General features: G+C 46.1%; 1 long non-coding RNA gene across 1 annotated transcript; it reads left to right on the top strand.

The window, feature by feature from the left end:
* Positions 1-6,610: 6,610 nt before the first annotated feature.
* On the top strand, positions 6,611-13,114 carry LOC112650475 (uncharacterized). The gene is made up of 3 exons (XR_003130215.3): positions 6,611-9,293; positions 10,147-10,211; positions 12,000-13,114. It is a non-coding gene; the product is annotated as an uncharacterized LOC112650475 (long non-coding RNA).
* Positions 13,115-26,198: the final 13,084 nt, after the last annotated feature.

Genomic DNA, 26,198 nt, shown 5'->3' with positions numbered 1-26,198 from the left:
TCTAACTAGTCCAAGTGAGTCAGAGAAAACTCAGTCCCCGCCTTGCTGGAGAGATAGAGAAATGATCCAAACAGAACAAAGCTTAGGGCTTTAGTTTGGTGGCCTGAGAAATGGCACTCTCTTCCCCTCTGAGTGTGAAAGGTGAAGCATGGAATCCTCGTTGCTATTGGCAGCCATTTTGTAATTATGAGGAAAGCTGATCTGAAGACAAAATTAACATGTGGAGGGCAGCAGAGCCCAGAGGATCACAAGAAAATGGAGCTGGACTTCCTGGAGACATGAATCAATAAAGCACCTTTATCATTCAAGTCAATTAGAATTGGCTTTTCTGACTCTTGCATCAAGTGCTTTCTAACTGACATACATGGACATGTTGGGTTCTGTCTCTTCTCAATCCTGAAAGTCAATGATTTAATTTTATATTTTAATTTCCTGGGCTAGGGCCAAAAGCAGGTGGAAATGAGCATATGGGGCTAATGTTCTTGGACACTGGGGCTTTGCATTGGAGGTTGGAATGCTGGAAGCTGACCAGTGTTGACATTTCTTTGATCTAGTCAAAGATAGCTCTAAAAGCTTGGAGGGAAGCTCTTTACATTGTTGGGGCACTGAGGTTTCGAGGCTGGTCTAGCCTGTGGCTTGTTGGGGGCTGGCGATGGTCTAGCTCTAGAAGAATCCAACCTGATAATTTAGTTTTGTTCTTCAAATGGTCTCTGGGTTTGAAACTGCTAGTGAGTTGAGAAAATGATCCCTTCTAAGTCGTGTTCTTGCCTTCCAGAGTCAATTATCCGTAAGTCTTAGAGCTCACTCTGGTACTTAAAATTGCACAGTTCCTAAGCCTGTATGTCAGAGGAAGTGAAACAAACAGGCTTCTGTTTTACAAATCCTCAGACATTTCCACAAAGGGTCTCTTAACTGTCTCTGACAGTAAGAAAATTAATAGATGCAGCTGACAGTGTGTAAAATGATCATGTGTGTCGAGGTCTCAGAGGATAACATAATGTCTTCACTAGAAACGACTAGTGTGATGTGGGCTAGTAATGCAGGAGATGGATGGGTAGAAAGCCTGCCATGGGTTAAATGCCATCATTATAGGCTCTTTCAATCAGAAAGTGCTGGAAAGAACCTGCAGCCTGCCTAATCCTGGGCTGGGGACCCAGCATCCAGGCACAATAGATGATGCTGAAGGAGGAAAGCACCCCTTGACCTTGAGGACCTGCCTGGCTGAGCGAGAAAGAGAAGGCACACATACCTAACAGCCAGGGCATGCTTGCAGCTGTATGTGTTCTCAGAAGTCTGAAGAAGGAAACAATTGTTGAGATCTGGGCTTTCTCAGGGGAAATGGGGCTTGAATTAGACTTCAAAGGAATTGAGCAAATTATTATTTGGACTGGAATTATGTATTATCGAATGAACCTTGAAGCAGCCATTCATTGGCTGGGGCTTGGAGATTTTATTTACTGAGAATGTTGGAATAAAATTTATTATAACAAGAATTGGCCTGCCCTGTATTTGTCCTATATTTAAAACATGTAATTTTTCACAGTAACAGCAGAGAACATGAAATTTAAATGTAGGCTTCTTTATGGAGTCTTGAAAATGACTTTTCTTCCTGGATGGAATTGGACTATTGACTGTGTTAGGTTTGGAGGTGATTGAGCAAATAGTATTTTCTATTTGATCTTATTATATTTTAATCACATTGCAAGAAATGTCAGAATAGTACAAAATGAGAAACTTCACAAGCTCATATTTCATTATGAAGTCAGTTTGTACAGAGCTTTGGAAAGGACCTCACTCACATTGATTTGCTGCGGTGATCAATTATAGCTCAGCTCTAACGGGCTGAAGCTGGTGTGCAAGGAGCTTCCGCCATGCTGAGCCTGAAGGTCACTTTTCGGCATCCCTCTGCTTGAAGCCGGCCACGCTCTTCCTTGTTTTATGAGGTGACTTGAATCTGGAGGCCAGTGGATGAAATACCTCTTCACTGTGGCTCTGGTTTGCTAATGCACCAAGCCATCATGGTTGAACATGGTGCTGATTTTTTAGTTGGATTAATTCCTAGAGTGTAGTGCCTAGGTCAACAATAATCACGTGTTTAGGGCTATTTATGTAAATCATCACATTTGTCTGAAGAGTTTGTGCCAATTTATATTCACACTATGCATGTTCAGGGGGGCCTCTTTTCCATACTATCACCAACACTACGTATTTTTCTTTTTCATCTTTGCCAGTCTGATGGCAACCACTTGCCTAATTTGTATTTCTTTGGTTATGAGGAGGCTTGGACTTTTTCATATGTGTGTTAACCTTTTCCAAATTTTCTGTTTATATCTTTTGTTCATTTTCCTATTAGATTATATCATGGTTTTATTTTTATTCATTTTTTTAAACTTTGTTTTTAAAAGATTTTATTTATTTATTCATGAGACACAGAGAGAGGCAGAGACATAGGCAGAGGGAGAAATAGGATCCTGTGGGGAGCCTGATGCAGGACTTGATTCTCGGACTCCAGGATCACACCCTGGGCGGAAGGCAGGCGCTCAGCCGCTGAGCCAACCAGGCATCCCATATCATAGTTTTAAAATATGCCTGCACATTCTATGTCATTCTTTTTTCAAAAGGTGGAGTCTGGATCCCAGCCTCTCAAATGTGGCTGGGCTTAGTGACTCACTGCTAAAGAACAGAATGGCAGAAGTAGCAGAGGTGATGATGTGTGACTTCCAAGTCTGGACCGGAAAAGATGTTGTAGTTTTCATTCTCTTGAAATGGTTTGCTCCAGAGGAAGCCAGTTGTGAGGACATACCAGCAGCCCTCTGGTAAGTAGCAAAACCTACATGGAGAGGAGACGAAGTTTCCTATCAAGAAAACATCATCAACCTGCCAGACATGTGAGGCAGCCGTCTTGGAGGCAGGTCCTCTAGCCCCCCTAGCCAAGCCGTCAGATGACCGCAGCCCTGGCTGACACTTAACTACACTGTCACGGGAGATGAGTTTACCTAAGGCCCCAGAGGTGGAGAGCAAAACCTTAGCTTCCAGGAACCTCACATTCCGAAGCCAGGAGTTAGGACTGCAATGTCTAGTACAATAGCCACCAGCCCCACGTGGCTACTGAGCAGCCGATGTGGCTAGTCCGATTTGAGAGACACTGTAAGTATAAAGTTTAAGTGTAAAATGCACACTGGATTCCAGAGATGTAGTCTGAGGAAGATGGTTATAGACTATCCCATTAATAAATTTAAAAAAATTGTTTTCAAAGATTTTATTTATTCATGAGAGTCACAGAAAGAGAGGCAGAAGACACAGGCAGAGGGAGGAGAAGCAGGCTCCATGCAGGGAGCCCCATGCGGGACTCAATCCCAGGAATCTGGGATCATGCCCTGAGTGAAGGCAGACACTCAACTGCTGAGCCACCCAGGTGTCCCCCATTAGTAAAATTTTATATTATTTGCACATTGAAATGATAATATCTTAATTATATTGGGCTGAATAATGTAAGTCCGGCAATAGGGTCCAGTAAAATGTGATATTCATAAATGTAGTATATACTCATTACTTTGTACTTGATAAGACTATTTTAACAGTAACTAAAAATGGATGAAATCAGTGATATACTGATTTTCAGCCTGCTTGGGTTAAATTCTTTGAATTTTAGCAGCCCTGTCTGTAAATGGGGGTGATAATAGTCCATGCCTCTGTGGGTGGGTTATGAGGATGGACTCAGATAATCTCAGTAAAGGGTTCAGTGCCGTGCCTGACCCACGGTAAGCATGTCAGCTTTTGTTTTTATTTATAACAAAGGAGGAAATAAAGTCTTTATTGACTTCCTTGACTCAGAGTAACCAAACTGTTAAGAGGATATGCATACAGTACACCTAATGAGATGTTTTATCAGCATTGACAGAGCTCCAGGCTGCCCTCATTCCATAGCAGTGAGATTCCACTGCCTTTCTGATGTGTCAAGCCCTTGGATTTGCAATCCCTTGTATGCTGTACAAATTAGTTAGCTTTATTTTATACTGTACACATGGAGTTACCACCTCTTGACTTTAACATTCAGATTTATGTGAAAATCATGCAAATGATGCTTCCCTGAATCAAATGGAGCCTGGGATGTCTTTGTCTGATGTCTCCACTTCTCCACTGCCTTGCACGCCACGCTCTGTGTGTTCCTCAGGGAAAGCTCAGGGCACTCAACCATCCTCCCCACCATTCTGAGTGCTCCCTGAGGGTGGGGCCGCTGGGCTCAGTTAGCTCAGCACACAACAGTAGGTAAGTGCTTTCCTCTTTCCTCTGGGTTTAGCTAAGGCCCCTAAAAGTGGAGAATAAAACCTTAGCACCAAGTACCTCACATGCTGAAGCCAGTATGGCGGCCAGCATGTTGCATGTGGCTACCGAACACTGAATGTGGGTTAGTCCAGACTGATGGGCATGGTGAGTGTAAACTACACTGGATTCTGAAGACTTAGTATGAAAAAAAAATGGTTGTAAATAGCCCATTAGTAAGTTTTTATATTGATTACACATTGAAATGTTAACGAAGCTATATTGAGCTAAATAAAATAAATTAGTAAAATTAGTTTCACCTGTTTCTTTTTACCATTTTAATGTGGCTATTAGAAAATTTAAAATTATATGTAAGACTCACATTATGGGTTAGACCATTTGTGCAGGACTTGCCAAAGAGGGGGTTGCGTGGAGAAGGGGCTGGAGGTTCTAGAGTTTGTTGGGGCAAGTTGCCCATAATAAGAAAGGAGTTGGAAGTGGGGCAGCTTGAGAGGGCCACGTGCAAGAGCATCGTCTGGGAGGGGAGAGCTGAATCCCAAGCCTGTGGGTAGACTCCCAGAGACTGCCTGCTGGAGGAGGGGTTGGATGCGGACAGCAGGAAGAGGCATTGGCCATACCAGGGGACTGCAGCTGACAGATCCCTTCTCCCTCCAGTGATAGGCAAAGGTATTTTTTTTTTAAAGATTTATTTTTATTTATTTATGATAGACATAGAGAGAGGCAGAGACACAGGCAGAGGGAGAAGCAGGCTCCATGCTGGGAGCCCGACGTGGGACTCTATCCCGGGACTCCAGGATTGCGCCCTGAGCCAAAGGCAGGCGCGAAACTGCTGAGCCACCCAGGGATCCCCTAGGCAAAGGTATTTTTGAAGAAGAAAAGTAACTCTGCCCTCACTATCCCTGCAGGGGAGCTCAACATTTAGGACTTGCTTTATCCAGACAGCACCAACAAGTCACAATCTGCCATTTCTGCCTCTAGCCTACACTCCCTTGTCCCACCCTCCAATCCGGAGGGCCTATGTATTCACTGGGTGTGGGAGGGGAGCCAGGCGAGGTAGGGAGAAGGCCCTGATAACTCCTTTCCCATGATGGACCAGAGCTAGGTGAAGGGGGACACTTAAATTGGGTGACTTTAAAGTTTTATGGTCACACTGGCTTTTTGTTTTGTTTTGTAAAAGGCCTATTCACTTATTATCCTGTGATCTTTTAACTCCGTGAACTTTCAGTCTCCAGTGAACCTGCTAATATGGCTCAAAACAGGTCCCTCCTCTGCTCAGAGCTCTCCAGAAGCTTCCCTCTCACTCTGAGTAAAAGTCACAGTCCTGTAACAGTCTGAAGGGCTCAATGTGAGCTAGCCCTGCAACTCTTCTCTGCCACATCCTTTACTGCCATGCCCTCCAACCCATGGCTGCCACACAGGCTCCCTGGTGTTTCAGGTACTTGCTCTTCCCTCTGCCTGAAGTGCTCTTACCTCATGATCTGCACAACATGCTTCCTTTCCTTCTTCGGATCTTGACTCTCTCAACCTGCTGAAATGATAACTCTACTTTCCCAGCTACCCACCCCCCTCAACTAACATGCTATTGTTTCATTGTTTATTACCTTTCTAGTCCCTAGAATATAAGCTCTATGAGGGCAGCAAGGTTGGTTTGTTGTGTTTTGCTGCCTGTTTTGTTCGTTGATGCATTGATGCAATGTGGGACATAGCAGGTGTTCAATAATATTTGTGAGTAGGTGGAATGATAGTGGACAAATAGTTATGAGATTGGCCAGAGGCTTCCTCCCAGGGCAGGAGAGATGATTTAAGGAATCAATGTGAGGGGCAGCTCTGGTGGCTCAGCAGTTTAGCGCCGCCTTCTTCACAGGGCCTGATCCTGGAGCCCCGGGATTGAGTCCCACGTCGGGCTCCCTGCATGGAACCTGCTTCTCCCTCTGCCTGTGTCTCTGCCTCTCTCTCTCTATCCTTCTCTGTGTATCTCATGAATAAATAAATAAAATCTTTTTTTTTAAAGGAATCAACATGAGAAAGAATAATATTGTTCTATGCTTGTACCCTGTCAGATGCTCCTTGTGGGGTCCAAATCATCCTGGAAATGGAGTCTGAGCTCTGCAGGTGTTCATAATCTAGTCAACATGTAAGCAGTAAGCGCTATGACCCAGGCTGGGAAGGGTGCTTTGGGCTGTGACATTGGGATTGGATTTTGAAGAAGCAAGCAGAGGTGCATCAGGCAGGAAAAAGGGAGCCCACAATTTAGACAAGGATGTGTGCTCAGATTTGAGGTGTGCTGAGATGTGGAATGTGTGGGTCTAGAGAGTGTGAGAGGCAGGTGGGCAGTGGGAGGAGAGTGCATGGGGTCTGGTGGAAGAGGGATTGTATTTGGCAGCTTTTGGTTCAGAGCCATTTCTGAGCCCAGAAAGCTGGTAGGGCATATAACGAGGGCATCCACAGTTTAGTAGGTAGAGAGGACAGGTTCACAGCTGCTGTGGTCCCAGGACCAGCTCTTGGTCATTAGAATGTTTAAAGGGAATAAAAATGATATACCTATAGGCACCTGGGACAGAGGGAGAGGGCTAATCTGGTGAGGACACGCCATCCCTAGGAATGAAGACCTATAATCACAGTTAGCACTAAATGGAGGTCCCCCTGGTGGTGGGATGTTTTCATTCCCTCAGTGGATGTGCTGTGGCTCGATGGTGAACCTGTGAGAGTCTGACTTTTGGTGGCCAAGTAGTGACAGCCATGACCTCTTACTGGCATATGCTGTAGGTGATCAGCTTTTCCTTGTATTCAGATTCTCAATGGTAGCAGGCACCCAAACCCTTATTAGCATATTTGTCCTATTTGTAGATGCTGATACTCTCGTGGCACCTTCTCAATATGGAGTAAGAAAAATGGGATTGGGGCTGAGTGTTAGTTAGCTGTTGCCGTAATAGAGCTTTATAACCAAACTTGTGCAGACTCGGTGGTTGGCAACAACAAACACTCACAGGCTTTGAAATCTTCAGGTTAAATGTGATTCAGCTTATGTAGGCGGCACATGGCTGAGTGAGGGTGGGGGTACTCTAGACAGCAGATTGGATCCAGGTCTACTCCATTCATGCTCCTAGGGCCCAGACTCGAGGGGCAGTGGTTGCCCTGAGCAGTCTCTTCTCCTAGTGGATTACCAGACACATGAGCCAAGCTAAGCCATATTTATATATTTAATTAAGGTCTCAGATTGGGTCGCTTCTGCTAATTTTTTCTTGGGCGAAGCAAGTCATATGACCAAGTCCAACACCAGTGAGGCAGGGAAGTATGCTCTGCCTGCATTGGAGGGGAGGAAACGAATGTCCAGATTTCTCTGAGGCTGCAACTCAGGGAAAAGTATCACAAAGTTTGGAGATTAGTTCTTGCCTCAGGCACTATAAGTCTTTCAGAGACTGTGCTAGGCTGAATGAGAGCCTCCCAAAGTTGTCCTTGTCCCAATCCCTTGAGTTACATGGCAGTTGGGATTAAGGTGAGGATCTTGAAATGTGAAGATACTATCCTGGATTATTTTCATGAGCCTGATATAAGGGCCTTTATAAGAGGAGGCAGGAGTCAGAAGGCTGTGTGACCATGTGGTGACAGAGCTGAACTGGAAAGAGATGTAGCTCTGTGCTGGTTTTAAAGAAGGAGGAAGGGGCCATCAGCCAAGGAGTGTGGGCAGCCTCTGGAAGTTGGCAAAGATGTGGATTTTCCCCTGGTGCTTCCAGAAGGAACCAATCCTGCTTGTTCAACTAGCCCTTAGAGAGTTTAGCTCTGGAAGATGCTTTTCTTCTGACCTCCAGAACTATTAGGAGAATAAACTTGTATTGTTTAATTTTTTTAATGTAAACTTTGTGAGTAATTTTTAAAGCACATGAATTTCAGTAACTTTCAACAGACTCCAAACCTTGAAGATCCAGACAAAATCCTGAAAATCCTGTGACAGTGTGGTAGAATATGTTGGGCTCTGTGCAGGTGAGAGGGGTTAGCATTTTCTCCCAGGTGGCACTGTACAAGTATGCTCTCTTGCTCTTATGTGCAGCTTCCCTCCTCCTGCTGCAAATGTGGGATCATGTAGTCTCTCAAGGAATGGCAGCTCATCCATTCTCCTCTGTTCATGATGGGTGATTTGTCATATTTTTCTTTCTCCTTGTTGGCATGAACTTAAAACCTTATTAGGTTATGGATGCTAGTAGCCTTACTACTTTGCCAACTATATACACACCTGGAGGTAATGTTTAATGTACCATCTTAGCTATGGTGGACAATGGATGAAGAAAGGAGGACTGCTTGGGTGAATGGCTCAAGAGCTGTCTACCTGGGGAAGACTTGGCCACCACTTCACCACCACCACCACATATGCTAGAGATTTAGAACCTGATCCAAGAAAATATGGAGTCTTCCAACTTCTTCCCTCCCTCCTTCCTCCATCCTCTCCTTACTTCCAGCCTGGGATGACATAATCTGATCTGTTTTTTTAAAAGCTAGCTGACTGGTGACCCTGTGAGGTTGAGGTAGAATAGACCAAGTAGACCAGGAAGGAGATTGGTACATTAATCTGGTCAGAAGGTGATGAGAACTCTAAACAGGGCAGTGACAAGCAAGACACATTTTCAAAGTAGAATGATTGGGACCAAATGAGCTTGGCTTTGGGCTCATTGCTGTGTTTAAAGAATATGGTGGACACCGCACAGCTCCCTTCTTCTTTTTTTTTTTTTTAATAAATGTATTTTTATTGGTGTTCAATTTGCCAACGTACAGAATAACACCCAGTACAGCTCCCTTCTTTAGGATCGAGGCCCTCATTCCCCCAGCTGACCTGGATGTATGTTCATAATGGCCCACACCTGGATCCCTTTCTTCCCTTGGCTCAAAGGAGCTTCATTGCCCAAGGAGTCATGGAAACTTGGAAGAAATGGTTACCAGAAGGATGGGAGTGAGAATTTCTGCTGGATTTGGCAACATTGAGATTACCAGCGACTTCAGCAAGAAGAGGATGACGGGTAGGTATAGGTTGTAGGGGCATGAAGACCACATGGGAGGAGGAGCTGGGCTGAGTCTTGAAGGAAAGGTAAGAAGAAGGGCATAGGAATACTTGCCAGGAAGAGGGGATGATATAAGTGAAGGAACCCAGGCTGGAGAAGCCACCTAGTATGACTGGAGAGTGGGAGAGGGTGGAAGGGATGGCTGGAAAAGTGGATGGTATGGTCCAGGTATGGTCATCTTAAATGGTAGGCTCTGGAGTTAGAGCAGATTCAGCCAGTCTTCATGCATGTGCAAGTTCTTGGGTTCAGGATACTGTTCTCTAGTAGGCACTGGGGACTCTCCCCAGAGGATGGACCTGGCTGTTCACATGGATGTTTTGACCATGGTCCAAGGACTCCATGGTTATGAATGCAGATGTAATGAATTTTCTGAAAGGAGTTCCATTAAGCCAGTTGAATGCCTTGATCAGTTTCCTATCCTGCCTAGTAAAATTGTTTCAAATTTTTACTTTTTAAAAAACTTTAATAAAATTATTTTCAAAGAATTTAATTCTGTTTTATGTAAATTATATAGGAAGGGTTTAATACAGCTATCAAATTGTATCCATGATAACTTCTGACATTCTGAATTTTTTGTGTGACCACTGTTTCTAAGAAAACCAATTTTCCTGGACAAATATTTGAAGATCTAAATTTTAACAAGACAATTTGATCTTTATATATACATATATAATCTCTAACAAATTTTACAATGTGAAATTTTAACTGTTATCAGTTCTCTTTGGAGGAGATTATTCCTTCTAATACAATTCATTATGACCAGGATGAAAGGTTGATAGTTTATATTTATTGCTTCACTAATTCATTACAGAATGATGAGTAGGCCTGTGGGATGCTGCCGGTTTGCTGTCTTGTCCAGGACTGGGTGATTGAATGGTAAGTCTCTGATTTCTTGGTGGGCTGTGTGTAAATCTCCTCCTCTGCGGGCAGGATGGGGAAGTCAGATGCCCTGAGGACCAGTACCTGTGCACAAGCCATGGTACCAGCATGGAGCCCTCCCCGTGAGCCCTCACTGTGCCAACACTTCACAGATATCCCTCCCACGTCTCCATTCTCATCCCATTTTACAGAAGTGGAAACTAGAATAGCAATGTTAAGAGGCCTAATTGGAATCAGATCTGAGGTTGGTTGGAGTCCCAAGCCCACACTTTAAACCACAGGGCTACACCGTGTCTGACAGTATCTGTGTGCTCAGCGGACAACCACTCACTTCCTAATGCTGTTTGAGCAGGGGGTTAGGGGTGAGTTATGGACAGAGAATATCTGGTCCAGATCTTCACTACTGTTAAACACACACACACACACACACACACACACACACACACACGCTCCAAATGTGGAAACAAAGGCCCAGGGGAGAGAAGGGATAGTTCCAAGGTCAAACAGTTATTGGGTGGCATGGATGGCTATGGCCCAGATTTTCAACCCTGAGCCCACCTCCGGCAGTGGGTGCCTCTCCACTCAGCAGCCTGCGCGAGCGTCTTTGAATCTTGTGGCCAGTGTGATGGGGGAGGCAGGCAGTGCAAGTAGCTTGAGACTGGGGATTCTTGGATCACAATTTTCCTTTATGTCCAGGAAGCTGGGAGAAAATGTCCCAGTGATGGGGACTCTTAAATCTTTGGCCAATCTTTAGGGACCATGTCTGTAGTTGCTCCATGGCCCTCCCAGGTCCTTGTGGCTCTTAGCAGGGTCTGGTTTCCTCATCAGAGGGAGCCCAGTGGGACCTCCAGACCTGCGTCCTCTGTGTGAGGCTGAGCTGGTGGCCGGGGAGGACGCTGCCATTTCAGTCTGGGGCCACACCTCAGTTGCATTTCCCACCTCCACTGTGAATAATGCACTCAGGGACTTCTAATCTTGAAACAATCACAGAGAAGCCTTTTTCTTTGTGCTGTTATAACCTATTTCCTTTTTCTGATTATATAAGGAATGCCGGTTCATTGTGCTACAGTTTTTCTATTTCATAAGGACCATCATAGTTCGAATCATAATAGTATGTGATGAGAAAGAAGGCTTGTTTTTTTCCTCCTTTTCTCGAAAGCCCACAGTCACACAAAGAAAGGAAGTATGGGGCTCAGAGGATGAGCAAATGACGGCACCCTTGACCTAATTAGATGGAGAGGAAGCTGACTGGCTGCTAACAGGCTGGGGTGCCTTTTCTCCATGTGGAATTCTGGGGGATCTGTGCTAGCAGCTCCAACCCTCAATCCCATTGTCCTCCACCACCCCTGAGTCTTGACAACTGGTCACAATTACATATGCAGGGAAGAGGGTTTTCAAAACTCTGCATCTCACATATTCTCCACTAATGCTAGGATAGCAAGCCTGTTAGGATGGGGGGGGGGGTTGTAGCTGGAAGGTTACTAAGGAAACTTGGAGGGGTCTCATCCGGAGGGTACTTGCTTTGCTGCCCTTCCTCTGCCCCCAGGAGTCTGGCTAGGGGCCTACACTGATGCTAAGTTAATCCTAGGGTGATGACTTCATTCTTTGAAGCTGGAGATGCTCCTTCTGTTTCCAATATTCCACCCCAGATGAGGCCGCATATTCAAACATCCTGTTCTGACAATGATTTTAGCCGGTCAAGCAAAGGCAGCCCCAAGCCTTCTTTCCTGGTCTGTCTTCTTTGTTGCCCTTTCTGGGAATAACGTGGGCTTTTCCTTGGCTTAGCATCTCAGGTGGCCAGCTGTCTGAGGAGCGTGCCCGCCGCCCACCCGCATGCTGGCAGCCCGCGCCACCCTGGAGACCCCAGCCTCCATTAGCAGCAGAGACGTCGAGAGAGTCTGACATCCCTGACCTGCCAGCGAGTCTTCCTTTGTTTGACTCCATTAGTAACTGACCTATTAGACTTTGCAAGAAGAAGATTCCAGAACCCACCTGCAATCTAAACAGCTTTCAGCAGAAACAGTTGGTCTATGTTCCTCTTGCAGATAGCTCTGGGCGGAGGAAGCAGAAATTGCTGTGGCATCTCCCAAAAGCATTTTATAAAAGGACTATTTATTCTAGGTTCAGTCTATTTTGCCCAGCACCTCTCAGACAGTCAATAATTCCAGTTTGTTTATGATTATCCTTGTGTCCTCCCCTTCCATCTGCCTCCCAAGCCTGCGCTTCTCGCCACAGCCGCCCCACAGAATGGGGGAGCATCTGTCTTTCTAATGACCGGCCATGGCAATCTTCGCTGTTCAATATGGCTAGATGAAGAAAACATTTAATTTCTACTATGTGGGGCACTCCAAAGCCAGATTTGACAACTGTTCCATTGAACACTAGTATTTCACAATTTCCTTCGATAACAAAAAAGAAACAGTTCTTACTCCCAGAGGAATATATTTACAAGACAGAAAGTTGATAACCAGGCCACTAGAATGACAAATGGTTCTAAAATACACTGTGTATTGATGTTGATGAACGTGCACTGCCTTCTGAGAGATGGAATTCTTCCAGAGAGTGTCTTGTTCTCAGCCTGAAGGGCCAGTAAACGTCTTAGTGAGAAGCAAGGGCCTGAGTCCTGTTTCTGGGGCCTTCTTGGATTGGAAGAGAGAGCGCTTGGGTGAAGGCCTCTGGGCCATCCATGAGTGGTAAGTAGGAGCACCAAGGGAAGGAGATCCCTGAGGGCTGGTCTTCATGTAGAAGTGAGGTGCCCCCATAGGGTGGTGAAGGATGAGAAGGGCCTTGGTAAGTGGCAGTTGGAAGGACAGGGTCAGCAAAGATATCCAGAAAAAAATGATGGATGGTCAGTTGGGAACCTATGTGAAGGGTGCAGCTCTGTGGGTAGGGAAAGGATCATGGATGAGTCTCAGGGCCATGGTCTTCTGCTCTTTGCTGAGATGGACAGGTCATGGTCAGGCATGTAAGCAGAGGGAAGATATGCCTTCTGCTTCAACTTTGTGGCCATGAAGGGAGAGAATCCAGACAGGCTAACAAGACTGTCATGATTGAGGCATACTTTTGTGCTAGGCATTGGCCTATCACCTTAGGGGTGTTAGCAGAGGAATCACAAAGGCCATTTGGCACGATAGGAGCCTGGGATGGGGTGGGGGGTGGCCAGGCTCCTCAGAGCCCTCTGAGGGTGGGGTTCTTGCTCCTATTCTAGAGACTTCTTTTCCTTCATGCTTCTCTCTTCCCATGAGCCAGTGTCCGGCCCTGTAATCCAGAGAGGTACAGCCACCCCGCCTGCCCATGATGCTCCTGTCTTCCACATCAGAGTCCTGGGTGGTGATGGGAGGAAGGGAAGGCTGGAATCAGGAAATCTTTTAACCTTGTGATCCGGCAGTCATCCTCAGAGACTAAAGCAGTGAGAAATAGGCACAGGAAGTGTGCAGTGATTCTCCAAAAAAGCACTTTCCACCAACATTTTGCTTCAATTCCCCACTGCTTTGGGCTTTTCTGAATAATTAATTGGTGGAGCAAGCACCTGCCCTGGATTTTTTTAGGTAATTAGTAGGTCAGGGACCTACTAGAAAAGAGGATTTCTTGGGATCCCTCTGGGTCCTGTGTCTTTGCAGTACTGTCCCCCTCCTGGCATTGCTTTTGAAAAACCCACCTGGCTTCAACTTGCTTCTTGGATGAAAATAGGATTCTGTCCCCACACCCCACACCCCACACCTTCTAGTAATCTTGGTCAGCTCACCCTGTGGTGGTGCAAATCCCTACAGATCTGGATTGGGAACTCCCAGAGAGAATAGGATTTTGTGACCTATTTCCCTTCACAGCACATTCTTAAGAAGAAAATGGTGGATTAAATAACCTTTCTTAAGAGATTTTCACCATGTCTCTGGAGCTGTTTTAATACTAGCCTTAAATATTTCTAGCTTAAACTCTACTCAAGTCATTTCTAAGGCTCAGGGCGATTTATGATTTAGTGATGCTTTTGTTTTTGATACTTCTACCTTGCAACAGAGACTGGCAGATATTGTGGGAGAGAACTGCTGGACTGCTGGACTGTCACATACACCCTGCAAGCCCAGCTCCCAGTCGTGTCCCCTCATCAGTTAAATAGGCCAGCGATCTCTGCTTTATCCCATCCACACGAGAGAGTGGGTGGGGCTCTAGAAGGGGCAAGATGTGAATACGTTGTTAAGTGCTGGCATGCTGTGGAAGGGCCCCTGTCCTTCGATTTCAGCCTGTGGCTGTTTTGTTCACTTAATAGCTGGGTGCTTGAGCAGGTTGTGCACTGCTCAAAGGTGCACAGCTGAGGGAGCGAATGGGACCTGAAATCTGGTCTGCACTGTGATACCAACCTGTGTGTCCTTGGGGTTGTGTCTGCCTAGGGGGCATGTTTTCTGACTCATACCAAAGAATAGGCTGGTGGCAGCCCTGGCCAGGAACCCTTAGGCTGGTCTCAGAGCAGGGCCTGGTCACTCACAAGTCCTCACCTGGTGAATCCCTCCAGGAAAGAGCACCTATGCCTCAGCCATGCCCTCTGGTTCTCGTTTGCCCACGGCCACCAACATTCTGCTCTCCCCGGTGCAAGTCCTCTGAAGTTCATCCTCTTTGCATCTTTGAAGGGCCTGGAGCACAGCCAGGGGCCTCTGCCAAAGAGTGCTGAGTGACCAGCATGAGCTCCTCTGACGCCTTATCCACCCACAGCCAGAGGCTCCTCCACCTCTGGCCCTGTCTCCTCCTGTTCCGAGGCCTGGCCCTGGCACCTCCAGAGGCCTGTGGGTTCCCACAGTCTCATGTCTGCTCTTGACCGTGGGCTCCATGTTTGCTTCTCCAGCTCTATTACAAGAGAGCAGCTCTTGAAAATCTTTTACCTGTGGTCTCCCCTCTCTCCCCCTGCCTCCTGCCTGTTCCGCATGTAGCTGAGCCAGCAGGGCCTGGTGCTGCCCCCCGCCCTCCCCCGCCCCCCCTTTCAGAAGGCCTGCCTGGGCTGCGATGTTGGGTTTGTCTGTGTTTAAGAAGCGCTTGGCTAACTCTGCTGTCTTTGCCTCAGAGCAAAGGGCCTTTCGGTCTGGTCCATCTGCCTGAGCAACTCTTAAGGAAGACATGCAAATCCCCAGTTAGCAAGTCAGAAACTGCCTTTTGTCTTGCATGCATAAATTTCCCCCAGAGACTTCACGGGGCCAGGGAGTCCTTGGTTGAAGGAAGTGTTTAGAGGCTCAAAATGGACTAGCTCAGCCTTTTAACTGCTCTTGGGACTCCCTACCCACTACCCAGCAGAGTAACCTCTCTAAGTCATCCTCCTGCTTCAGCCCAATACCAGCCTCACTTCTAACCTATCTTAGGACCCAGGCCAGGTCTGAGGCCAGGAAGAAGCCGGCAGGGTTGGGGCATGAGGAACACACAGTCAAGGACACATGGAAATTTGCCAGCAGCTCTTTAGGTGCTAATAAAAACAAAAAATTAACCTAGATTCATTCTCTAATCACTAGATCTTATTAGACCCTGGTTACATAATCTATCTTGGTTTACATTCTCTCTTAACCGTTTTTTTTTTTTTTTTTTTAATTGGTGGCAATAGACCTTGAGAGCCTCATGTTGGACTCATACATCTGGCAGGGGTGGGCAGATTGAACCAATTTGTTGTAAACATAATTCTGGAGAACCAGAGGTCTCTGCACAGACGAGAGGTCGTTATTAACAGTGGTTGCTTTGTGTTGTGGGAATTGCGATTAGGATTGATGGGCATTGCAATAAAGGGCCACTAAATTAGCAGGTGCTACCGCTTGGATAGAATCCCTGGGTTTGGGTTCTCTGGGCTGGTCCCTTAGCATCCACGGGCCTGCCAAAGCTGGCTAGAGAAAGTTGGGAAGGGGAAATCTTACGTTTTTATAGACTAATGGGGGTTGGAGGCAGATTCAGTGCATTGGACTACCCCTGTGCCTCAGTCTCGTAGGTCTTGCTTTCTCTGCTCCCACTGCAGCAAATGGCAGGAAGCCCCAGTCTCCAGACGACACCTGTGGGAAGAAGTCACACGTTAGGCAAGATGAACAACAGGGGGAACAGGATAGGGCTCAGATATGGCCTCAGCCATGTGCATTATAGTCAAAGAAAAGCATCTCTCCTCACAGCACCCCTGATGGCCAGGGACTTATTGGAGCATTTACTCCAGGTGTCAGCCAGGGGCGGGGGCTTTTCTCATGTGCTTTATAGTCTCCCAGCTGGCTTAGGAAGCACAGCAGCTGGTCTTGGTCTCCCATGTTATCTTTAGTGGCTAATTTAGTCATTGTATCACCTAAATATCTATTCAGTTTCTCTCTTTTTTTCTTTGGTGCAGATAGAACACAGCTCTTTGCACACTGTCAATGTCTTTTTTGCAATACTAGTCTTCCTTCTACACTGGTTCTTGTTCATTTAGTTTGGAATTGGTGTTTCATTTGATCACTGCTCACAGTTTGTCTGGCTTTTTGGGCCAGACATTATTATTTTTTTTTTTTCTACCTGGGGAAAAAAACCTGTCACATATTTAGAAAGCAATTTCCTCAGATTCAGGAGCCAAACTAATTTTTGTGGTTCAGAAACTAAATGAAATTTTTTTTTTTTGCTTTGCAAGTTTCTAATATTCTTTTGGAAGAAATAGATGAATAACTGTGTGCATATGTCTGTCTGAAAGAAGGACTGAGCCATGTAGGTTCATGAACTTTCATTTATTCCTCTCCAGTGGCCTCTAAATGAGAGAGAGCGAGAATCACACACACGCTTACGGCCTGTTTGCTAACTGATGTGCTCTTCAGGATGACATATATGTTGGACATGTTTGAATTCCTGATTTGTAGATCTCAAATCATTTGAAACAAGGAGTGATAAAGACCGGCCTTTAGTCCAAAGCGTCATTGTGAATTCTTCAAGGATAATTGGGTTGTCTCAACTGAGTGGAGTCCTTACTATTAATTTTCTTTGCTTTATTTTTTTGAGGCGTCAAAAAACTTGTTTTGCTTAATATATTAGCATTCATTTCTAGGCTTTGAAAACTAATCCTACTTTGAAAGGAGAGTTTTAAATTTGAAATATGAGGCCTGTATAGCAGTGCCTTGAAATCATTAACTGTCCCTTCAATATTAATTGCAGGTATATCCATCATGAGGAACTTGTTTGTCATTAACGTGAGGGGGATGCAAAAGCAGAGGCTCCTGGAACCCCTCCAGGGATAATGTTGTCACTCAAAACTTTGTTCTGGAATCGATCTGACCTCTGAAATGGGCTGTACCTATTGATAAAATGACAGTTGGTAGTTTTAGCAAAGCTGACTAGTGGCAGTTTTAGCAAATGGAATAGGAGTCATGAATCTGCCACGGCAGCTTCCGCCCTGAGCAAAGTTTTTGTGGATGAGGCTGATGAGCCAGAGGGGTCAAAGGGCAGGGCACCTTGAAATTGACATTTAATTCTGTTTCAGCCCAGGAGGTGACTTATTAGCAATGCAGCCCAGCGGCCCTGGGCTTGGCCTGCTTAGGAAAGATGGGGTTTATATTTGTTCGGGTCTCTGGTGAAAGGAACATTAATCTGTGTATATATTACGTGGGTTTAAAAGTTATAACTAGGGGCACCTGGCTAGCTCAGTCGGAAGAGCATACAACTCTTGATCTTGGGATTGTGAGTTCAAGCCGCATGTGGGATGTAAAGATCACTAAAAAATAAAAACTTAAAAATTGTAACCATTCCCCCTGTCCCACCAAAAGCCTCCATGGGCTTGTCTTCTTATATGTTTATTGACTTGCATATTATTGATTCCCTATTGGGGCCAGTGACTTTTTTGTTCTTATTCAGCAATTTTGCCTGTTAAATTCTAATCTGGGTTTAAGACGTTTTCCAATAAAGACAAAGCTTGAGGATCATCTAGTTGGAAGGGAAGCTAGATCCATAGAAGGCCCTTGGGGTACATCCACGAGAAGGCCTTAGCCTGTCCGGAGGAGCAATATTCTCACTCTGCAGACCTTTCTGGTTATGGCAGAAGGGGCCAGAAGTGAGTAAAATAAAACTGAGTTTTTATTTTTGACCTAAACTGTCCTGGTTTCTTAAAGAGTGCCATCTTCCTGGTACAGAGGGAGGAAGAAGGTAGGTCAGCGCTGAGTCCTCATTCCTGAGAACAAAGAGCCCTGACCCCACAGAGGGTAGAATTTCCCTGCCTCCAATTCCCAGATTGTCCCTTTGCCAGGCCAGAGAATTTTCTATGGCAGTGCAGTACAGGTATAGGGATATCCGATTCACTTTACTCTTCAATAAATTCAATTTAACAAACACTTATTGAGCGCTGGCTCTGTAAAATTACCATGGAAACCCAAGTGGAGTCTTTAAAATCCTCTGGGGGAATCGTTCAGTTCCCACATCCATCCATTCTTCAGCGAGCGGCAAGGGTGCATCCTGGGCCAACCTGTGCCAAGTTGTATGCTTGCATTCAGTCCAAACAGCAGAAAAGGGGAGACAGATGGAGGAAAATGTGTAAAGCCGATAATATGGCTTTTTGTCCCTGGTGGTGTAACGTTGGGCTCCCAGGGAAGAGGGGTGAAGAGCCAGGGCTTTGATTTCTGTTGGAGCGAAGAGCTAGGTTCAGTTACAGCTGCCTCTGCTCGATAGTGTCACCGCCCACACACTCTGCATCAGGCCAGGACCTACAAAGGCATGTCTGTCTTGGTGCCTGGTGACAGCCTCATCTGTGGGCCCTGCAGCACAGCGGGGGCCATAGGCTTTGGAAGATCAAAGCCTCAATTATGTGAGGCACTTGTCACATAGCGAGAGCAGGGCTTGTCTCTGACATTGGGCTAGAAACCACAGAAACGAGATCCTGACAGGGCTTTTAGAGAAGCCAGAAGACATCATGCCACTTATTTCCAAGAAAACAGTGGTTCCAACTGTGCTTAGAAAAGTTTCAACTTAGGAAAGGGCAAGATGGAGTTTGACATTTAAGATCATTGTAATGATTATGAATCTTTGCATTGCAAGTGATTAAAAAAAAAAAAGGAAGGAAAGAAGAAAAAAAGGAAAAGAAAAAAAGAAAAAAAAACTCGCTTAAATTAGGGAGAAAAGCTGCTGGTTCAGTTAATAAGAAAAGTCTGGATGTGACTTCAGGTAAGGATTGATCCAGGAACTCAGTAATGTCAAGGACACAGCTTCTTTCCATTTCTCTGCACTTCTTTGGGGGTAGCTTCCTAGATGGGCCCCAGCTGGTTGCCACAGATCCTGGGGCTCCCTTACCCGCAGAGCAGGAAGTAGAAACACCCTTGCATCAACTTTTCTGGCAATCCCTGAGATTCACCCTGATTGGGCTGGCTTGGCTCACGTGACCACTCTTGAACCAATCACTCTTGGACAGTGGGAGCTCACAAGACCTACCTTTGGGATACAGAGCTGGCTTTTAGGAGACCCAGATGGAAATGATGAACTTTTGAGGGGAGCAAATTCAGGAAGGCAAACAATATTTACCACAATTTCACAAAGGATATTACTTAAATTTACTCCTGCCTTTGCCTGCTAGTATCTGTTTAAAGATAATTACAAATTACTCTGATTCATAAATGTCAGCAGCCACTGTTTATTTGGGAATTCACTATTAGGTGTAATAGAATTTAATTTGCTGAGCGCTTCCCATGAATTGCATTGTTTAATCCTTATACAGACCCCTGAGATTGTGATCATGCATTATCCTCAATCCCTTCATACAGGTGGGGAAACCAAGGTACAGACGAGTGAAGTGACTTTCCCAAGGTCACAAAGGCAGTAAATTGTAGAGATAGCATTTGAACTCATGTCTGAGACTCCGATGTTCATGCATTTGAAGGCAGGATGCCAGAAGTGCTACCTTATAAATATTGCAGGGTAAGGATTTCCTATCAACAGAAGGTTTGAGTCTTTTTCTAGACCCTCTGCCCTTTCTAGGGAAGTGTTCTCCAGATTGCTGCTTTCTGGGGCTGTTCTTGCCACTGACCTGCCCTGAAACCTTGGGTCTCTGCCTTCGTCTGAGCCTGGGCCACCTCACTAGTGAAAATGAGAGTTTGTTTCTCGGCCATTTCTAACTCAGCCAGGGCTCTCTGAGTCTGAGCTGCACTTGGATTTTCTTTTGCTTTTGGGTGGCAGGAAGGATTCTCCCCCCGTCCCCAGTATATTTCTTGGGAGAGAAGAATTCTTTAAAAGGCTCTTGTTTTTCTTCTAAATAAAAGGAATATTCAAATGTTTTCTTTGCTAGTCTCATAGAATCTAAAAGCAGCAAACAAATCATACCCCCAGGTGCATCATGGGTCAGCCTGTGGACTTTCATCGCTGCTCCTGGTGCACTCCTGTTGCCACTTAGGCAGCTCTCTGCCTAAATACCCTTGTCTCCTACCCTGGTGTGTACTGTGTTCCTCCAGGGAGACTGTAGGGCCTACACGGATCTCTAATTCATAGGGTCCCAATGGAAGAGCCATGAGTCCCCAGAGGAGGAAACAATTTCCAGGAGCTCATTGAGCTTTTCAACTGGTTTTTGCCTTCAAAATGTCCTTTCCATGCCTCTGTCTCCTTAGGGCCACCCCTTTGAGGGCTGAGGGACTCTCATCATCCAGACATAACATGTGCCCACACAGTGTGGCACTCCTACCACTCCTCTTCGTGCACCGACTTTGTATAAAAGTCTGCTGGATAGCGGTTATATCTGAGATTTCCCTTACCTCCGCTGTGGAGGTATCTTTGTCACCTTGAAAACAACTTTTGTTTCTTTGTATATCATGACCCTTTCCCTTTGGGCTACTGACTCCTCTTGGGCTGGTGACAGTTGTGCTCAACCAGTGTCTGTGAGCCATCAGGCCTTGGGGAGCTGAGGTTTGGGAGCACAAGATGGCACCCCTGATGATGGCTGGGTGTGCAGCCCCACAATGTCTGTGTGCTCATTCCACCCCACAGGGCAGCCTTGCTTATTCCTTGGCATCTTGTGGACCAAGCACTAAGACGAATGACCGTATTTGTGTTCAAATTAATGAGCTGCTTTCTCACCACCTGGACTGCCTGAGATAAGAGAGTGCAGGTGTCCCCAGCACTGATGTGGTGACACCCTCCCTCCCCCATGCAAGAAGGTTATGTAGGCAAAATGTCATGTTCACACTTCCCTTCTGGGTCCAGAGGCAGCATTTCATGGGAGGGTCTGTCATGATGCAGGGCTGTTTGTCCTAGAGAGGTAGGTGATGGTTCCAGGGGACAGAGAGTACCAGAGTCTTCCAAATATGTCAGAAGCCAACTCTGAGTTGAGAAGTGTGGTGCTGAAATTCTTCTTAAAGGTGGACCCTTCTAAGCCACATCTTACACCTGCCTTCAGTCACAAGGGCTGACAGAGAGAGGTCATACTGACTTGTGCCATTCTGGGTTTTTAAATTAATTAATTATTTTTAAAGGTTTTATGTATTTGAGAGGGAGAGAACAAAAGAGAGAGAGAGTGAGAGCAAGCAAGAGCACAAGAGCAAGGGGAGGGAGAAGCAGACCCCCCTAAGCAGGGAGCCTGAAGCAGGGCTCAATCCCAGGTCCCCAGGATCATGACCTGACCACAGGCAGATGCTTAGTCAACTGAGCCACACAGGTACCTCCCGGGTTAGCTTTTTAAAGAATGACCCATGGAAAGAGGAATGCTTGAGGCCGCCCAACAGAGCAGGGGGTATGGGTACCTGAGTAGCTTTGTGACAGCCTGAGCATCTCCCAGGGGAGCCAGGGCTCTGTATTTCTCTGGGCTTTCTGACTATTACAGTATATGACATGATATGGTGGTGGCCACTGGTTCCTGTCCTGACTGCCTTTCCTACCAGTGTTCCTGCTCCGTGGCTGCTGTGTGCTGTGACTTCTCTAGGAATTGCCTTCTGCCAAATGGGAGCTACCTTGTCCCAGGAAGTCCCCTCCCTGCTCCTGCTTCCTCCCAGGCCAGTGATTAACAGGCAGAGGGGCACAAAGGGGTATGAAAGGGCAGCCCACTTGCCTCAAGATAAGATCAACTTCGTGGGGGCAATTTGTGCTGCAGAGCCTGCCACCATGTCCGGCTGAGGTCAGACCCCAGCTGCAAGCACTCCTCGCTTGCTCCTTCCTCTACCTTGCCCTCTTCGTAATACTATTTGTTGCATCTAATAAATATTTCTGAGAGTATTTGCTCAGTAGGTCACATTGATCCAAATCCCTGTCTTAGTTCTTGTCTCTAGGGAATCTGACCTAAGGCCTCTGGTCACCACTGACCAGGACTGTGTCATCAGCATAGGATTCATAGTGCACTGTCCTCTATTTATTCCAGTCATGCCAGCCCCTTCTCCTTCTTTGCCTCCTGCAACCATTTCTCTCTTTATCCTTTTTTTGCTGTTTCATATGCCTGCATATACGGGCCTACCCACCCATATACCCATCCATTCACTTTTCTGCCCATCTGTCCATTCATCCAGCCATCTATAGACTGACCTTCAAACTCTCTTGTATGGTGAAAAGATCACAATTCAGGTTCGTTCCAGATGGAGACTGCTTGGGGTATCCTATAGCTCCTAAGCTGGGCTTCTTTCTGTTCCTCTAGAGGATGAGTAGGGCTGGGAAGCTGAAGGGCAGATGCCTTTGCTTCCAGCTAAGGACACCCATCCACAAGGGGCAACTGGCCTTGTGAAGCCAGCATGACTCACCTTTATAGTACATTCTCTACCATTTCATGAGGTTTTTTCTTTTTTTTTTTGTTTTCCCTTTCATAGAGGCTTACCACCTGGCTCTGGGTCCCTGGCAGAAGCAGGATAGGAGTGTTTTTTCACTTATAAATGGTGTAGGAAAAATTGAGGTGAATTATCCGGCTGCTTCGTGAGTGCTTTATTGATTAGAGAGCGCCAATCAAATTAGCTGTCAGAGGAGAATGCAGATGGCACCATGTGGAATGGATTTTCTATATCCCCTAATTGCATTATTTCAATCAGTGGGTGAACATTGCATGGCCTGCGGTGGGATTTGGTGGGGGTGGGAGGTTGGCATGGGGGTGGGAAATGGGGGTGGGTTGACATGCACTGTCTGGGCCAGGCTGAGGATATGGGTTTGAATGTCACACGTATTTTAATATCAAGATTGAGGCATTAACAAAATGGATCTGGATTGCTTTATGGATTAATGCGGGGCAGGGGCAAGACTTCAAGCATGTGCTTACAGGAGAGAGTGCCTCTCTCTTTCTTAGAGATTGGACATGTGTCAATCCCTAGTATAAGCAGATTGAAACAACTCTCTTTACCTTTTAAAGGTGGTATTGCTCAGGACTTAAGAGCTTATGTTCTGATCCAAATCTCAGTTCTACTCCTTAATGGTTGACTGCCCTTTGGCAGGCTACTTATCCTCTCCAATCCCCAATTTTCTCATTTGGAAGATGGGGCTGATAATTGTACCTTCCTCACACAGCGTTTGTGGGGATCAAAGTGAACATGTATGCAAAGTGTTCAGCATAGCGCCTGGCTCATACTTGGAGCTCTATAAATGTGAGCTCTTCCTCCAAAGGCCATTTATCTTTCCTTCAGGCACTTGGAAATTTATAAGAGTTCCCAGATTAGATTGTGGAATGGCTGGTTTAATAAACAATAAAGACCTAAATGTATGATGTCTGCTCTTCTCAGGAGTTCTTTTTATCTATTTATTTAATTTATATCCTTTATTTATTAATTATTCTTTGGATTTGGCTCTTCCTCTGAGTGGACAAGATAAACCTGTGAGTTCTCTGAAAGGGCCAGCCTGGTGGAACCTCAAGTCTGTTGGTGGGTGTATAAAAATAATCGATGTTTTGGTGGCCATGATGTGGCCCTCCTGTTGCCCGGCAGTGAGCTCTGAGAGGCACAGCTGCCTCTGTATTGGGATGGTGCTTGTAAGGGCCATTGAACCGTGAACTCCAACACAGTCCCATGACAGCAACTTCTCTTTGCCCTGAGGTTGCTGCACCTCCCAACTGAGGATACCTACAAACTTCTGGGCAGGAGTGAGAAAGAAGAGGGGTGGTAGTAAGATCTATGGGACCCCAGCCTAGGCTCTGGAGCCCCACAACATTGATGTAAAAGCTCCAGCTATCAGTAGCCTTGGGTTTGGAGTGGTGTTGCTGACTGTTATATACCATGCTCGTAACTCTGAGATATCTTTGGCTGTCCATGTTGTGGCCATGTACTCCTGTCATCAAGAATCCTTTCTTCCATCTCCCACTGAGAACCTTATCCATTTTTGGGCAACAGTGTTCCCTCTTCTAGAAAAAAGGAGGGGCAGGTAAGGGATAGCCATAACACGGCACCAGGGCCAAGCTGTCCATTTGGAGAAGCAAGGTAAGTTCTTTCATAGTAACAGCTACTCTCCTCTCCATCACCATGGCCAAGCACATCAGGGGGGTGCAGGCAGAGGAGGGAATCAGGAGTCTTTTCAAGCCCACAAAGCTTCATCCATTGTGATCCATTCTCAGGCATAGAGTCACAGCTGTGGCCTTGGCCAAACTGTCCGGGTCACAGGAGGGGAGAAGAAAAGCTCAGACCTCATCCATATCCCATGTCCTTCACTGGTGGAGTCCCAGGTCTGCAATGTGAAACGTCCTTTGCCTTATAAGAAAACCCACAAACAAGCAGACCCCAGTAAGTTCACAGTTCATAGACTAAACTCTTTAGAGAGAAAACTCCAGGCAAATCTAATTAGGAAGCCTGTAATCCAATAAGTCTCTGTGCTCTGGGACTGTGTATCAGAGAGAGAGAGAGAGAGAGAGAGAGAAGAGGGAAAGGGAGAGGGAGCCACCAGAGGCGGAAGTCCAGGGACTCTTTCCATTTGGCTTGGTGGGAGCCCTGGGTGAGGCAGCCTGGTTGGGATGTTGATGGAATGCTTTTAGTCGGTGAACCATAGGCGGGATGAGCACATCCTAGAGCCTTCTGGTTACTCTGAGCCCCGAGCAATGTAGACACTGCCTAAGAATGCCACAAGGATATCCTCAGCACCTCCTTTCCAAGGACAGTGCAACCTCCACATACATTGTAGGCATATTTCCAGTGTGAGGCTGCTGACTTCTCCCAGAATCTGTGTGTCCCCTTGCTGGATCCCTAACTTCATCCAAAGTCTGGGAGCCACACCACAGGGTGGACACCAGCAAGGTGCAGGTGCAGTTGAGAGATTGCTTGGCAAAAGCAGGAGTACTGAGAGCTTCAGCTCTACTTCCTGAGCTTGTTCCCTGTCTGTTCCCTCCTTTCCCTCTCCTCCAGTTTCCCTAGCTCACACACAAGTGGCATCTCTTGTGGACTATGATGCTGTGGCCCACTCACTGTACATCCAGGTGGATGATGACAGTGTTACAAGTAATATGACTGACAACTGAAGCACTGAGGTTTCAAAATGACTTTTTTCTCCACTAGCAGATTCAAGATTGTTGCTTTATTTCTTTAAGACTTTATTTATTCATGAGAGACACACGGAAAGAGGCAGAGACATAGGCAGAGGGAGAAGCAGGCTTCCTGCAGGGAGCCAGATGTGGGACTCCATCCTGGGACTCCAGGATCACAACCTGAGCCAAAGGCAGACGCTCAACCACTGAGGCACCCAGGCATCCCAAGGTTGTTGCTTTAAATCTCACTTCCCTTCTGCTGTAATTTTGGTAGAAGACAGAAGCACCGTTACAGAAAGACTTTGCAGAGTTGCATGTGACTGGTCATTTCTCTTACCTAGGTCCGAACCTGTGGTCCAGAAATGCCTACAGAAGTGGGTCAGTCATACAAACAATTAAGCTGGAATTAATCACTGGTGTTCTAGTCTTAAAATAAGGGGTCTAGAGGTCTTCTTGACTTCAGTCTTACCTCTTCCATTTCATCCTCCATACTGTGGACAGAAAGATTTTTTCCAGAAGGCAACTGACTGTGTCCTCAATGATTTCCTTTTCCCAAAGGACAAAGCTCACACTCCCTGGAAGCCTCCTTGACATGGCTGGCAAGATCTTGCCTGAGGGATCCTACTCCTGCCACC

The sequence above is a fragment of the Canis lupus genome, chromosome 11 (assembly GCF_003254725.2).
Source record: "Canis lupus dingo isolate Sandy chromosome 11, ASM325472v2, whole genome shotgun sequence".
Classification (NCBI taxonomy): domain Eukaryota; kingdom Metazoa; phylum Chordata; class Mammalia; order Carnivora; family Canidae; genus Canis; species Canis lupus.
This window is presented reverse-complemented; position numbering and strand designations above follow the sequence as displayed.